The 14056-nt window shown below is 47.8% G+C and overlaps 1 long non-coding RNA gene across 1 annotated transcript in view; it reads left to right on the top strand.

The window, feature by feature from the left end:
* LOC114484207 (uncharacterized) overlaps positions 1-10328 on the top strand; it is a 65643-nt gene extending 55315 nt beyond the window's left edge. Inside the window, exons 6-8 of the long non-coding RNA XR_008615666.1 lie at positions 8166-8292; positions 9210-9329; positions 9681-10328. This is a non-coding gene — a long non-coding RNA (uncharacterized lncRNA). The remainder of the gene's footprint in view (positions 1-8165; positions 8293-9209; positions 9330-9680) is intronic.
* The last annotated feature ends 3728 nt before the right edge of the window (positions 10329-14056 follow it).

Here is a 14056-nt window from a genome sequence, read left to right as displayed (position 1 = left end):
CATTTGGTAGTATATATAAGTCCATGCCACTCTCTCACTTTGTCCCAGCTTACCCTTCCCCCTCTCCGTGTCCTCAAGTCCATTCTCTACGTCTGTGTCTTTATTCCTGTCCTGCCCCTAGGTTCTTCATAACCTTTTTTTTTTTTTCTCTTTCTGACTTACTTCACTCTGTATGACAGACTCTAGGTCCATCTACCTCACTACAAATAACTCGATTTTGTTTCTTTTTATGGCTGAGCAATATTCCATTGTATATATGCACCACATCTTCCTTATCCATTCATCTGTCAGTGGACACCCAGGTTGCTTCCATGTCCTGGCTATTGCAAATAGAGCTGCAATGAGCATTGTGGTACATGACTCTTTTTGAATTATGGTTTTCTCAGGGTATATGCCCAGTAGTGGGATTGTTGGGTCACATGGTAGTTCTATTTTTAGTTTTTTAAGGAACCTCCATACTGTTCTCCATAGTGGCTGTATCAATTTACATTCCCACCAACAGAGCAAGAGGACTCCCCTTTCTCCACACCCTCTCCAGCATTTACTGTTTGTAGATTTTTTGATGATGGCCATTCTGACTGGTGTGAGGTGATACCTCATTGTAGTTTTGATCTGCATTTCTCTAATGATTAGTGATGTTGAGCATTCTTTCATGTGTTTGTTGGCAATCTCATACCAGCATTTTCTGACTGGAAACTTATGCTTTAGTTTTCCTCTCCTCAGAATGCAAAGATAGGTAAACTTAGATATGCCCAGCAACCAATGTTCCAATATTTTATCCTATTTGATTTTTGTTTTTTGGGTTGTTTTTTTTTTGGCCGCACGGCGCACCATGCGGGATCTTATTTCCCCGACCAACGACTGACCCCGTGCTCCCTGCAGTGGAAGCTTGGAGTCCTAACCACTGGACTGCCACGGAATTCCCTTATCCTATTTGAAATGACCCAGATAGTCAATAAATTCTTGCCATTTAACTTAGTTCAGTTTCAAGTTACCAAAATCTGGAAAGGCTATTTTAGATAGACTTAAAGTTTCATCATATCATGTTATTTTCCTTGCTGACAAATTTGCAACAGATATAAGGTCTTATTTGATCTCTAGTATACCTAGGTACAACAGAAGTATTACACTTAACAAACCAATAAGCTTAAGCTCGCTTCAGTACAAGATATCAATTCAGTACTGCATATTTCCAAAATCATGAGGGCCTGAAATTCATTTTGGCCAATTTTCTCTCTTTCTTTTAAAATTAATTTTTATTGGACTGTAGTTGCTTTACACTGTTGTGCTAGTTTCTGCTGTACAGCAAAGTAAATCAGCTATATGTATACATATATCTCCTCTTTTTTGGATTTCCTTCCCATTTAGGTCACCACAGAGCATTGAGTAGAGTTCCCTGTGCTATACAGTACACTCTCATTAGTTACCTATTTTATACATAGATATCTGTCAATCCCAATCTCCCAATTCACCCCACCCTTGGACAATTTTTTAAATATTAGGAAGTATTTAATTTGTAAGTGCTTACTTTTAAGTCTATGAAATATAGCTCATTTACAAGTTAATTCAGCAATATTATAACTGAAAGCGGTCCAATTCTGGAGAATGCACCTCAAGGGGCTGCATTTGGGAAACAAATTTGAGTTTCCCATAGCCAGCACACTTACACACAAGACAAATGCAAACATACACACAAAGAACAAAATCTAATTCCTGCAGGACAGAAACAAAAGGGTGAAGTCCAACAATTTCCTCAACTTTTTCAAACAAGGATCCCTCTCTTTAACAACAAACAACATGCAAATGGGAAGACAGGGAATCATGACTGTGTGTGTCATGGCAATTCACCTGGCAAATGCAAAACCAAAAATAACAGTGGAAATAAGTTAAATTTACTTAGTTAACTTCAAGATTTCTCCTAGAAATATTTTTATTTTCTCAGGGTCAGGATTCTGAAAAAAGTATTCCATCAAGCCAGCTCTCTCTAAGCCAGCATATGCAAAAAGAACCAATTTTGGAATTTCAAAGGAGTTTCATCATAACCAATTTTGCTCTGAAGTCTAAAGAATATAGTAGCCACGCAGTGTTAAAACAAGCAAACAAACAAACTACTTTCTCTCTCTTTCTAGGAGCATACTAAAAATCTCCCAGTTTTGCAAAATACACTCTAGGGGGCCTGTAAAATGGAAAGAGCTCTGATTATCACAGGAGGCATTATCAAATATCAACCAAACAAATGCAATGCCAAACAGTCTTGCAGGATCACAGTTCCCTAGCACCAAAAAGGGAGCTTCCCCATCACTGCAAAGGGAAAATCCCAAACAATGCTTCACCACAGGCGAATTCCAACACAATAGGGAAAGATACCTGGTGTCGTCACACGCAGCTCCATTATTCACCAAAGACGTCTCAACTAGCCAGTGCAAGTACTGATTCACACACATACAACATACAAATAACAATCATGGTCCCACAAACAAAAGTCCCACAAAAAAAAACAAACCAGAGTGGCTCACCCCAAAATGATACACACAAAAACACAACAGATAAATTACCGTCACACAGAAAATCAGAGGAGTTGTAGTCTAAATTCCACTTCCATAAGTCAGAAAGAGAAAGGCAAATACTGTACGATATCACTTATATGTGGAATTTAAAATATGGCACAAATGAATCTATCTACAGAACAGAAACTGACTCATAGACATGGAGAACAGACTTGTGGTTGCCAAGGGGGAGGAGGGAGGGAGAGGGATGGACTGGGAGTTTGGGGTTGGTAGATGCAAACTATTACATTTAGAATGGATAGGGACTTCCCTGGTGGCGCAGTGGCTAAGAATCTGCCTGCCAATGCAGGGGACACGCGTTCGATCCTTGGTCCAACTAGAGAAAGCCCGTGCACAGCAATGAAGACCCAACGCAGCCAAAAATAAATAAATAGAATAAATAAATTAATAAATAAAATTAAAAATTATTTAAAAAAAGAACGGATAAACAACAAGGTCCTAATGTATAGCACAGGGAACTATATTCAATACCTTGTGACAAACCATAATGGATGGAACAGAATATTGAAAAAGAATGTCTATATGTGTGTAACTGAGTCACTTTTCTGTACCACAGAGACTGGCACAACATTGTAAATCAACTCTACTTCAATTAAAAAAAAAAAAAAATTCCACTTCCACTCCCAGTCAGAGGCCTCCAAACAGAGTTGCCCAAGGGACTTCCCAGAGACTGGCACAACATTGTAAATCAACTCTACTTCAATTAAAAAAAAAAAAAAAATTCCACTTCCACTCCCAGTCAGAGGCCTCCAAACAGAGTTGCCCAAGGGACTTCCCTCGTGGTCCAGTGGTTAAGAGTCTGCCTTCCAATGCAGGGGACGCGGGTTCGATCCCTGGTCCAGGAACTAAGATCCCACATGCCGCAGGGCAACTAAGCCCACACGCCCTGGAGCCTGCGCACCACAAGAGAGAAGCCCACGCAACGAAGAGCCCGCGGGCCGCAGCTAAGACCCGATGCAACCAAATAAATACCTAAATATTGAAAACAAAACAAAAGTTTTGGCCAGAGTGGCCCAGCTCTCAAAGGCGAATGGGCCCAAAGTGGCTCACTTCCCGCAAGGGAAGCAACGTAAATGGGGTGAAGAGAATTCCCAGCCTGTGCAAGCTGGAGCGACTTACCCCCAAGTGACACTGAATGTGGACCACAGCTCTCTGGACTGCTCCAAACAGCCTCGAGCGGGGAATGGGGGAAAGGTTCACTGCTGCCTCAAGGCCTGGGCCCCGGCCAGTGGGCGGCTGTGGCGAGGGCCCTGGAGCTCTGGAGGACACATCCCCCAGCCTGTCCCCGGCCCCCCAGCTCACCCGCCAGCCAGAGGGCCTGGAAGACCCCAGGGAGAAGGCCGCCATCCGGCTCTCACCGCGCTCTCCGCCTCGAGGACCACCTTGAGGCTGACAGTCAGCGAAGCCGGACCTCTAACTGCCGCGGTAACGGTCACGTGATAACGCTCTCGCGCTAATGGGTCGCATGCGCGCGCGCCCCAAGGGCTGCGCATGCACCCTGCCCCTAGTACAAAAACCCTTCCTGGAGTTTTTGCGAACTTGAACAATATCAACTCGGAGAAGTTTAACAATGTAAACTACTTCTCAAGTGTTTTTTACCCAGTAACTACGTGTGCCCAGTACTCGGCTTAATTCCCCTGGCAAGTCGAGGAATTGAAGATGCATTGGGCCTCACCCAGGACCTTGGGCTCCATTTGGGGAAATGGAGCACTCATGTTAAAAGTTTGTTTTCTTTCCGTCAGTGATTGGGAGCTTGAATCAGGAGACACTCAGCCAGCAGGGGGACGAGGGCAGAGACAAGACTCCTAATTTGGACGAAGACAAATCTGAGTACAAATTGGGGCTCTTCCCCTCACTGAGTTCCATGAAACTGTGGGTGAGTCAGTTTCTCTCACTGGGGCTCAATTTCCCAGGCTGTAAACAAGGAATAGCAACGCCTACCACAGTAAGTCATGGTGGGAATGAAAGAAGATAACATGTATAAAGTGCCTAGCTTGGTCAGTATTATAAATCCCTCCAAAGTGAGGAAATCAACAGGTTCCCTCTCCCTTTTATTCATTTATTTATTTGACTGCACCACGCGGCTTGCAGGATCTCAGTTCCCCGACCAGGGAATGAGTCCAGCCCCAAAGCGCTGAGTCCTAACCCCTGGACTGCCAGGGAATTCCTCCCTCCCTTTTAAAATGTTATTTTAATTATGGTAAAAAAAAACACATAAAATTTACCATCTTAATCATTTTTAATCATATAGTTCAGTAGTGATAAGTATATCCACATGTTGTGCAATCTCTAGAACATTTTAATCTTGCAAAACTGAAACTATACCCGTTAAACAACAATTCCGCATTTTCTCCTACCCCTTGTGCCCGGTAACCACCATTCTACTTTCTGTTTCTATGAACTTGACCACTTTAAATACCTCCCATAAGTGGAATTATGCACTTTTTGTCCTTTTGTGTCTGGCTTATTTTACTTTGCAAAATGTACTCAAGAGTCATCCATGTTGTAGCATGTGACAGGAGTTCCTTCTTTTTTAAAGTTGAGTAATATTCCATGGTATGAATATACCACATTTTGTTTTTCAATTTATCCTCAATGGACATTGGATTGCTTCCACCTCTTGGTGGAATTGTGGATAACACTGCAATGAACAAAGGTGCACAAATATCTCTTTGAGACCCTGCATTCAATTCTTTTGGATGTGTATACATCTAGAAGTAGGACTGCTGGATCATATGGCTAGTTCTATTTTATTTTTTGAGGAAGCTCCATACTGTTTTGCATAGCAGATGCATCATTTCAAAATCCCACTGATGGTGCACAATACTTCCAATTTCTCCACATCCTTGTCAACACCTGTTATCTTCTTTTTTTTTTTTTTAAGTAGCCATCTTAATGTGTGAAGTAAACAGGATCTCTTTTTGCAGAACTATTATCATTTCTTCTCACCACTCCAGAAATGCTGCAAATGAGTCCGATTGCAGGATTGACCCAGCATTTGGTCAAAGGAGTGTGTTTTGTCTGTGATCCTTGGAGACTCAAGCCAAGTTGGACAGGGATGCCAGGGCTTTCAACCTGCTGAGAGCTGTCCACTGTGGCCTGCAAATGGGGAGGCGCACACATGAGCTGCTAAGCTTGGCCAAGTCTGCTGCTATATTTGCTTTGGCTCCAAAGATCCCACAAAGGAAACAAGGGACCCGCTGCGGGGGGGTGGGGGGTGGCGGGGGTTTAGCAGATTCCACCCACCCCGCCCCCCCACCCCCCGGGCAGCCCTTCTCATCCTTCTCAGTGACCTCTCCCCACTTGTTATCTTGCTCCTGACATGTCTCCCGAGATTACCTTTGGTGAAGAAATTCTTGTTGAGAAGTTCAAAGCCAGGGCTTTGGGGCTCTGTTGAAGGACTCTGGGGGCGGGGCCTCGAGGCACTACAGAGACCAAGTAAAGAGGTGGCTTGCATGGGGTGCTGCACAGCTGGAAGAGGTCCCTGCAGTTGGGAAGCTGCATCAAAAACTCAGGTGCTGCCCAGGGGAGAGAGATGAGCAAGAGAAAATTCCAGATATGGGGCCCTGCAGAGAGAGAATCTCAATCTATGAGGGGTGCAGCTGAGCAGGGCCAGTGGTGCTTCCCCAAAGAGACAGTGAGTGCAATGGTTAGACCATGGCTAGTGAAGTCAGAAGAGACTGGGGTTCAAACCTGACCCGGCTCCACCACTTACTAACTGTGTGGTCTTGGGCAAGTTATGAAGCCTCTCTGAGCCTCAGCTGCATCTTTAAAATGCGAACAAAAATGCAACCTCTGTGAGTTATTATGAGATCAGTATCAGTATTGTTTATCACAGTAGCTACTGTTTTTTGTTTGTTTGTTTGTTTTCTGTTTTTTTGGCTGCACCATGAGGCATGCGGGATCTTAGTTCCCCGATCAGGGATCGAACCCGTGCCCCCTGCACTGGGAGCCCAGAGTCTTAACCACTGGACCTCCAGGGAAGTCCTAGCTACTGTTTATTAAGCACTCCTACCCCCACTGCCCGGTGTGCCAGGGGCTTTGTCAAGCACCTGCTAAGCATGCAGTGTGATAACAGAGGTCAAGTGTGAAGGCTCTTGGTGACTGACAGACCTTGGTGAAAAGTCCAAACCTGCAACTTGTTAACTGTAGGACCCCAGACAAGGCTGTTAACCTCCCAGCGCCTCAGCCTGCTCGTCTTTAAAATGGGGATGATAAATGGGAATGATAATACCTGTCTCCCCAGGTATCACGCAGTGCTTTCCTTCAAGGGTTCATAGCGTGCCTTTGTCACTTCCATCTTCCCCGTGCAAATGGGAGGGGTGGGATGGCATGTCCCAAGGCTTTGAAACTGTCCTGGTGTTCACCGCAGCCCAGAGAAGGGACTCAGTGGAACTCGTGATTGGAAAGATCTGCAGTAGATTGCACGTTCTGGAATGAAGATGCCATCAGACTGGGGCACTGGAAGAATGCTGGCCTGTTGTCTGGGAGCCAGGAGAGAGGGCAGTTGTCCTGTTCAAAGGGTGGGTCTCCCAAGAGACCCAGTGCTGACTGCTCAGTCCCTCATTCTCCCCGGGAGAGTGTCCGGGGCACACTTGTCCTGCCTCCGTCCTTGCTGAGAGCTGGCCCCGGCTGCCGGCTACAGAGCTACCTCCATCCACCCCCTTGCCATCCAGCATGTGCATGCTGCCTGTGCGTGGTCGGATTCCTGAGTTTTCAGCCTCACTGCCCTCCAATCCCAGGCGCAAACCGGTCCCTGTCACCAGAGACTTTTCTGTGAGGCTGACATAGCGAAGGGAGCCGAGATGGTCTCTCGTCAACACAGACAGAGCAGGAGAGAATAAGAGCTGGGGTGGGTGGGGGCCCTGGCTGAGCCTGAAGGGACTCAGGACCAGCCCCTGGGAGCGTCGCTGACCTGAGCAGCTGGGCCTAAGAGCGCCTGCCTGGGCCAACTCTTCTCCCCCTCATCCAGGGGAAGGCTCCGAGAACCAGCCGACTAGTTCCTCCTCCTCCTCCAGGCCTGTCACCATTTCCACACACAGCAGGGTCTGGGGGTGGAGGCTTTTTCCAGACATGTATTTAAGTGAGGAGAGAAAACAAGGCGAGTCGCCCAGGATTTGCCAAGTCAGTAGGCAGGAACACAACCCGAGAGGCCAAAAATAAGACAGCGGCGAGGGTCACCCTGCTCTCCTGAGCTAGAGACAGTTTACAACCCGTGCTGAACACTCCATAATCACACTTTTGTTTGAGGATGCCCCTTGATCCCAGGGCATCGGTCTCCTGGTTGGAAGGTAGCTGAGCCCTGATTGTGGGCAGTGAGTAATGGTGACTCAGGGAAATTCGAAAGGACACAGGGAACACCATCGAAGTCATCTGGGGACATGCCCTGGTTCCCCCTACCGGCCAGGGAGCCAGGAGTTCTGGTCTCCATTGTAAAGGAGGAATTTCTGAAGTTTTTCTCTGGAACTTTGGCAGAATTCTATGGGCTCTTTCACAGGAAGCATTACGCTTTGGGTGTTTTTTTTGGGGGGGGGGGGATTTACTAAGATTTCTTTCACCTTTATAGCTATTTATGAATTAGCTCCTTTTCTCTTTTAGCTCCAGATTATATTCGTCTCTTTATTCTGATGGGGCATCTGTTACCTTGTACGACGAACAGCACTCCAGAAAGCAAACAATGACAGAAATAATGGCTAACATTTATTCAGCCCTTATGGCATGCCAGGTACTGGTCTCTCCATATATTTTTATTTTTATTTTTTTAAAATTTATTTTTATTGAAATATAGTTGATTTACAATGTTGTATTAGTTCCTGGTGTACAGCAAAGTGATTCAGTTATACATATATATGTACATTCTTTTTCATATTTTTTCCATTATGGTTTATTACAGGATATTGAATATAGTTCCCGGTGCTATACAGTAGGACCTTGTTGTTTATCCATTCCATATATAATAGTTTGCATTTGCTGATCCTAAACTCCCAATCCAACCCTCCCCCATCCCCCTCCCTCTTGGCAACCACAAGTCTCTATGTCTGTGAGTCTGTTTGTTTTGTAGGTAAGTTCATTTGTTCATGTGTGTCATATTTTAGATTCCACGAATAAGTGATATCATATGGTATTTGTCTTTCTCTGTTTGATTTACTTCACTTAGTATGATATTCTCTAGGTCCATCCATGTTGCTGCAAATGAGACCTTGTTGTTTATCCATTCCATATATAATAGTTTGCATTTGCTGATCCTAAACTCCCAATCCAACCCTCCCCCATCCCCCTCCCTCTTGGCAACCACAAGTCTCTATGTCTGTGAGTCTGTTTGTTTTGTAGGTAAGTTCATTTGTTCATGTGTGTCATATTTTAGATTCCACGAATAAGTGATATCATATGGTATTTGTCTTTCTCTGTTTGATTTACTTCACTTAGTATGATAATCTCTAGGTCCATCCATGTTGCTGCAAATGGCATTATTTCATAGAATATAGATTTTGAATCCTCAGCTAAGACACACAAAAGATTTATTAACTCAAGAGCTATTTCAGATTCTTCTTTATTATCACAGAATTGCTAATTGCCAGTCAAGCCTGAGATTTGATATTGTTCATGTGCAAATACTTCTGATCAAATTACATGCCGTTGCAGTGGCTATGGTTCGCTTTGATTACATTCAAGCTCTTTGACCGAGCCCTTCATGGACTGAACTTGACTCTCGTTGAAGTCCTTAGGAAGCTGAAGCGTTCCAACACAAGTGCCTGACATAGGGTGAGCTTCCAATGTCAATCTGATATTTTCTGTGTATTGGTGGGACAGCGGGCCCACAGCTCCCGCGCCGGTTCCGGCTCCCGGGCGCCTTCCCTCCACTCGTTGCGCGCCACCTTCTCCCCGGGGACCCTCCGCAGGAACTCTCTCCATATATTTTTGTGTTTGTCAAATCTGAGGCTCCATCAATCTTCAGATATTCCACATATGAGGTATCACTAAAGAATGCTGCCAATTAACCCATGACATGCCATTGATTTTAAGACTCACCCAGATTTCAGAAATGTTAAAACAGGAATCTTAGAATCAATGAAATCCAGTAACTGATCCTCAGTTGTCATCCTTGCCTTACAGATGGGTAAACCGAAGAACAGAGAGGTTGAGTAAAGCTGCCTGATGTCACATAGCGAATATGTGGTGGAAATGGAACTCGAACCTAGAGTCAGGTTTCAAAGCCTGGGCTTGTAACCACTGTGCTGTATTGTGTCTGAGAAGTGGTTTCTGTCCATCCATGGGCAGGACAGAGGGAAGGACGCAAAACACAAGAGGGAAAGTTGGACCCCACCCTCTGCTCCGTCTTCCTCATCGTCCCCAGGGCCAGTGTGGATGTCCCTTCTAAAAACTGCTCCGAGGGGCTTCCCTGGCGGCGCAGTGGTTGAGAGTCCGCCTGCCGATGCAGGGGACACGGGTTCGTGCCCCGGTCCGGGAAGATCCCACATGCCGTGGGGCGGCTGGGCCCGTGAGCCATGGCCGCTGAGCCTGCGCGTCCGGAGCCTGTGCTCCGCAACAGGAGAGGCCACAACAGTGAGAGGCCCGCATACCGCAAAAAAATAAAAAATAAAAAAATTTTTTTAAAAATTAAAAAATAAAAACTGCTCCCAGATCTTGCTCCTCCTCTCACTCCCAGCAGCTGGCACCCTGGTTCTGTCCGTCCTTGACACTCTCTTGCCCCTGCTTGGATTATTGCAGTAGCCTCTTAGCTGTCACCCTCCTCCAATCCCCCCCCACCTCCATGCACACTGACCCAGAGTCATCTTCTTAAAATGTGAATCTGGTCTTGTTACTGTTCTGAAACCTCTGAGGGATCCAAATCCTAGCAAGCGATTCCTCATTCATTCAGCTGTTTCAGCACCTACTCTGCGTCAGGCTCAGAGGATGGAAAGGTGAGCAAACCCCCATGTGGTCCACAGGCACCATCTCACGGAGAAGTGAGACCCCTCAGGGGGCAGATATGACCCAGTGTGAAAATGCTTCAAAGGTGGGGTGGGGTAGAGTGCGGAGCTGGTGGGAGAAGCACCTGCTCTGGGGACTCAGGGACGCCTTTGTGGAGGTTGAGTGGAGTTCACCAGGCAAAGAACAGTGAGGATTCCCAGACAGAGGGAACAGCATGTGCAAAGGCCCAGAGTTGAGAGAGAAGCTGGAGCAGAGTGTGGGTGTGTCCCAGATGAGTTTAGAGGGACAGGGCTTCCCTGGTGGCGCAGTGGTTGAGAGTCTGCCTGCCGATGCAGGGGACGCGGGTTCGTGCCCGGGTCCGGGAAGATCCCACATGCCGCGGAGCAGCTGTGCCCGTGAGCCATGGCCGCTGAGCCTGCGCGTCCGGAGCCTGTGCTCCGCAACGGGAGAGGCCACAACAGTGAGAGGCCCGCGTACTGAAAAAAAACAAACAAAAACAAACAAACAAACAAAAAAAAAAAACCAAAAAAAAAAAAAAAAAAAAGAAGGACAGGCTTGGGGTGGCTGGGCTCTTTCCTTTTCAGCCTCTGCTCCCTTCTCTTTCCCTTTCAGCCTCTGCTCCCTTCTCTTCCTCTCCCCACAACATCCCTCTGCAGTAGGTACTTGTTTCTCAAACTGGCATCTTCCTCTTCACCCATCCTCCACAGTTAGCAACCCCTCTGCTCATCAAACTCATCCTTCCAGACCCTCCTCTCTGAAACCACCCCTGACCCTTGATTTCGCTCTCTGGCTTCTGAGCCAGGCAGAAGCCTGGAAACTTGTCTTGGGTTCAGTGTGGGGGATTTTGGAGAATTTTGACAGAATTCAGCTGAGTAAAAGCCAAAGTTCTTACAAAGGCTTATAAGACCCTGCACAGTCTGGACAACCCGCCCCCAGCCTTGGACCCTGTTTTCCACTGCTCTCCTCTTTGCCTGCTCTGCTTCAGCTACACTGGTCTCCTTGACGGTCCTTAAATATGGCCCCCACTCTGCATTCCTACCCCAGGCCCTTTGCACCTGCTGTTTCTAGTACACCTTTTCCCTCCCTTATTTTACGCCTTCATCTTCATCAGATTTTCCTCAAATATCACCTCTCAGAGAGGTACACCCTAATACTCTACTTAAAACTGCAACCCCTATCTCACGCTCTTCCCTGCTTTTTCCCCACAGCACCCACCGTCTTCAAGAGCTCGTATGAGTCACATACTTATTTGTTTACTGTCTGTCTTTCCCCGTGAAAAGTGAGTTCCAGGAGGGCAGGGATTTGGGTCTGCCTGGTTCACTCTGTATCCTTAGCACCTAGCAACAGTGCCTGGCATACAGTAGGTGTGCAATAAATATTTGTCAGTTGAATGAATGAATTCTGAGTTCTGACTGTGTGCCAGGCAGGCTCTGCCCTGGATGCCACGGACGCTGGAGAGCAGGAGGAACAGGGTCTCTGCCTCTCCAAGGGTGCCAGCCAAGCTGGTTCCGGCGGGCAGTGGGGCAGGTCCCTGACAGCTAGGTGAGTCCTGGGTGAATCACCGCTAATGAGATGGTGAGGGCCACGCCAAGCTGCTTCCCACACGGGCGGCCGACAGGTAACTGCCTGTCACCAGGAAACTCCTCAGTAAGGATTGAACAGGACACTGGGCTGGGGTGGGAGGAAGTGCCCACCTCCCCTCAAGCCTCCTCCCATTCCTGAGGACTGAGTCGGCTCACCTGGGCTCCCCCACCCCCAGGCCTTGGCGAGACACTGGTTTCTCAACCTTGGCTTTGAGATGATTTCCTTCCTAAAAGGAGTTTCGCTCGCTGCATCCCACAGCCCTCCTGGGCAGGGCCTGTTTGTCAGCTAGCCCTGTCTGGGTCACCGAGTCTGCAGAGGGAAGGCAGCTGGGCCTGGAAAACCCCAGGACCCCGCTGGGAAGCCCTAGGGAGAGTCAGTCGACCTGTTGACCAGAGTTTATTAAGTGGGAGCATAGGATCAATGGGGTTTTTAAAGCCCGACTGGACAGTGTGAAGGGGGTCTCCCTGACCACATTCCACCTGCCCGTTGGAGCCTTGGGCCCACCAGGGTGCCTGCCCAAGCCCAGGCAAGATGACCACCCAAGTCGGGGCATTGATTTCTGTGAGCCTCCATTTCCTCATCTGCAGAGTGGGGCAAAGCCTCCTGTCCCGTGGGCGGCCGCAGGGCCAGCATGAGATCATGGGTACACAGAGCAAGGAATGCAGGTGGGCAGCCAGGCCTCCGCCCCACAGCCCAGAAGATGTGGCCAGTGCGGCAGAGGTCTGGGAAGGAAGCTGGCCAGGCCCTGTCCCAGAGTCAACGAGACCGGTCCATCAGTACCTCTCTCCCTTCCTCTCAGTCGGGGCACTTGGAGTCCCAGCAGGCCCTCCTACCCAGAACCCAAAAAGCCCCCAGCTGGGTTGCCTCACCACAGCCCTGTCTGGGTCTGAAATCCCCATCCTTATTTATTTGTATCACAGTAACACGTCTATTGCTTTCAGTGAATGTATTTGTTGGCCAGTTATCAGATGTCCAAGGGGCACTGCCCAGCTGCCAGGCACAGTGCCCGGTGATGGATACAGAGATGGTGAGGCCTGGCCCCGTCTCAAGGGTGCACAGTCTTGTAAGTACACCGCATGTGAAAACACCAGCAGGGCTCCTTGGGCCCTCAGAGCAGGAGTGGTCGGTGGGGTGAGGGGGGTGTCGGGCAGAGCCTCACAGAAGAGCTACAGCTTGGACAGGGCTGTCCTTGTGCTTTGCTGACCTACATTTGCCGTTTAATGCTCACCACAGCCTTGTGATGCTGCCAGTACAGGTATCATCATACCCATTTTATGGATGACAAAACCAAGGTTCAAAGAGGTGAGGGGACTTGCCCAAGGCTTCCATGATAGTGAGTGGCAGGAAACTGGAATCCCAGTTTCCCAGTCTCCGTGCAGCAGTCTCCCATGCCCTGCCTCAAGTTCCTTCTTCCTCTCAAGTGTTCGTTTTCACGGCAAACACTACACGGGTGCTTGGCATGTGCTGGGCGCTGTCCATAAGCTGGAGACTTAGAGGTGGCAAGTTAGGGTCTAGAGGAGAAACCACACACATACCCAGATGCTGAAATCTTTCATTCAGTTTTCCATTCAACAGGTTCACTGAACACCTACTGTGCATCAGGTGCTGGGGATACAGCAGTGAACAAAATAGGCAGAGAGAACTGCCCTCGTGGAGGTTTTCTTCCAGTAGGAAAATAGACAATCGAGTAAGTGGGCAGTGCCCTGAAGCAGCATCACACAGGGTAAAGGAAAGAACACAGTGGTCAGGGAGGGCCTTTCCAGAATAAGTCATATTAGCTTGTGGTTGCTTCTGAGATGACATTTGAGCGGAGGACGCCCGTGGATAGCCGAGGAAGTGTGCCAGGCAGAGGAAACAGCAGTGCAAAGGCCCTGAGGCAGGAGTGTGCTTGGGTGTTTTGAGGAGCATCAGGGAGCTGAGTAGGTAAGGGGGGGAGTGGTAGGAAGTGACGTCAGGGAGGTAATGGGAGTGGG

The sequence above is a fragment of the Physeter macrocephalus genome, chromosome 18 (genome assembly GCF_002837175.3).
Source record: "Physeter macrocephalus isolate SW-GA chromosome 18, ASM283717v5, whole genome shotgun sequence".
Lineage (NCBI taxonomy): Eukaryota > Metazoa > Chordata > Mammalia > Artiodactyla > Physeteridae > Physeter > Physeter macrocephalus.
Note: the sequence above shows the minus strand (reverse complement) of the source record. Positions and strands in the feature narration are given on the sequence as shown.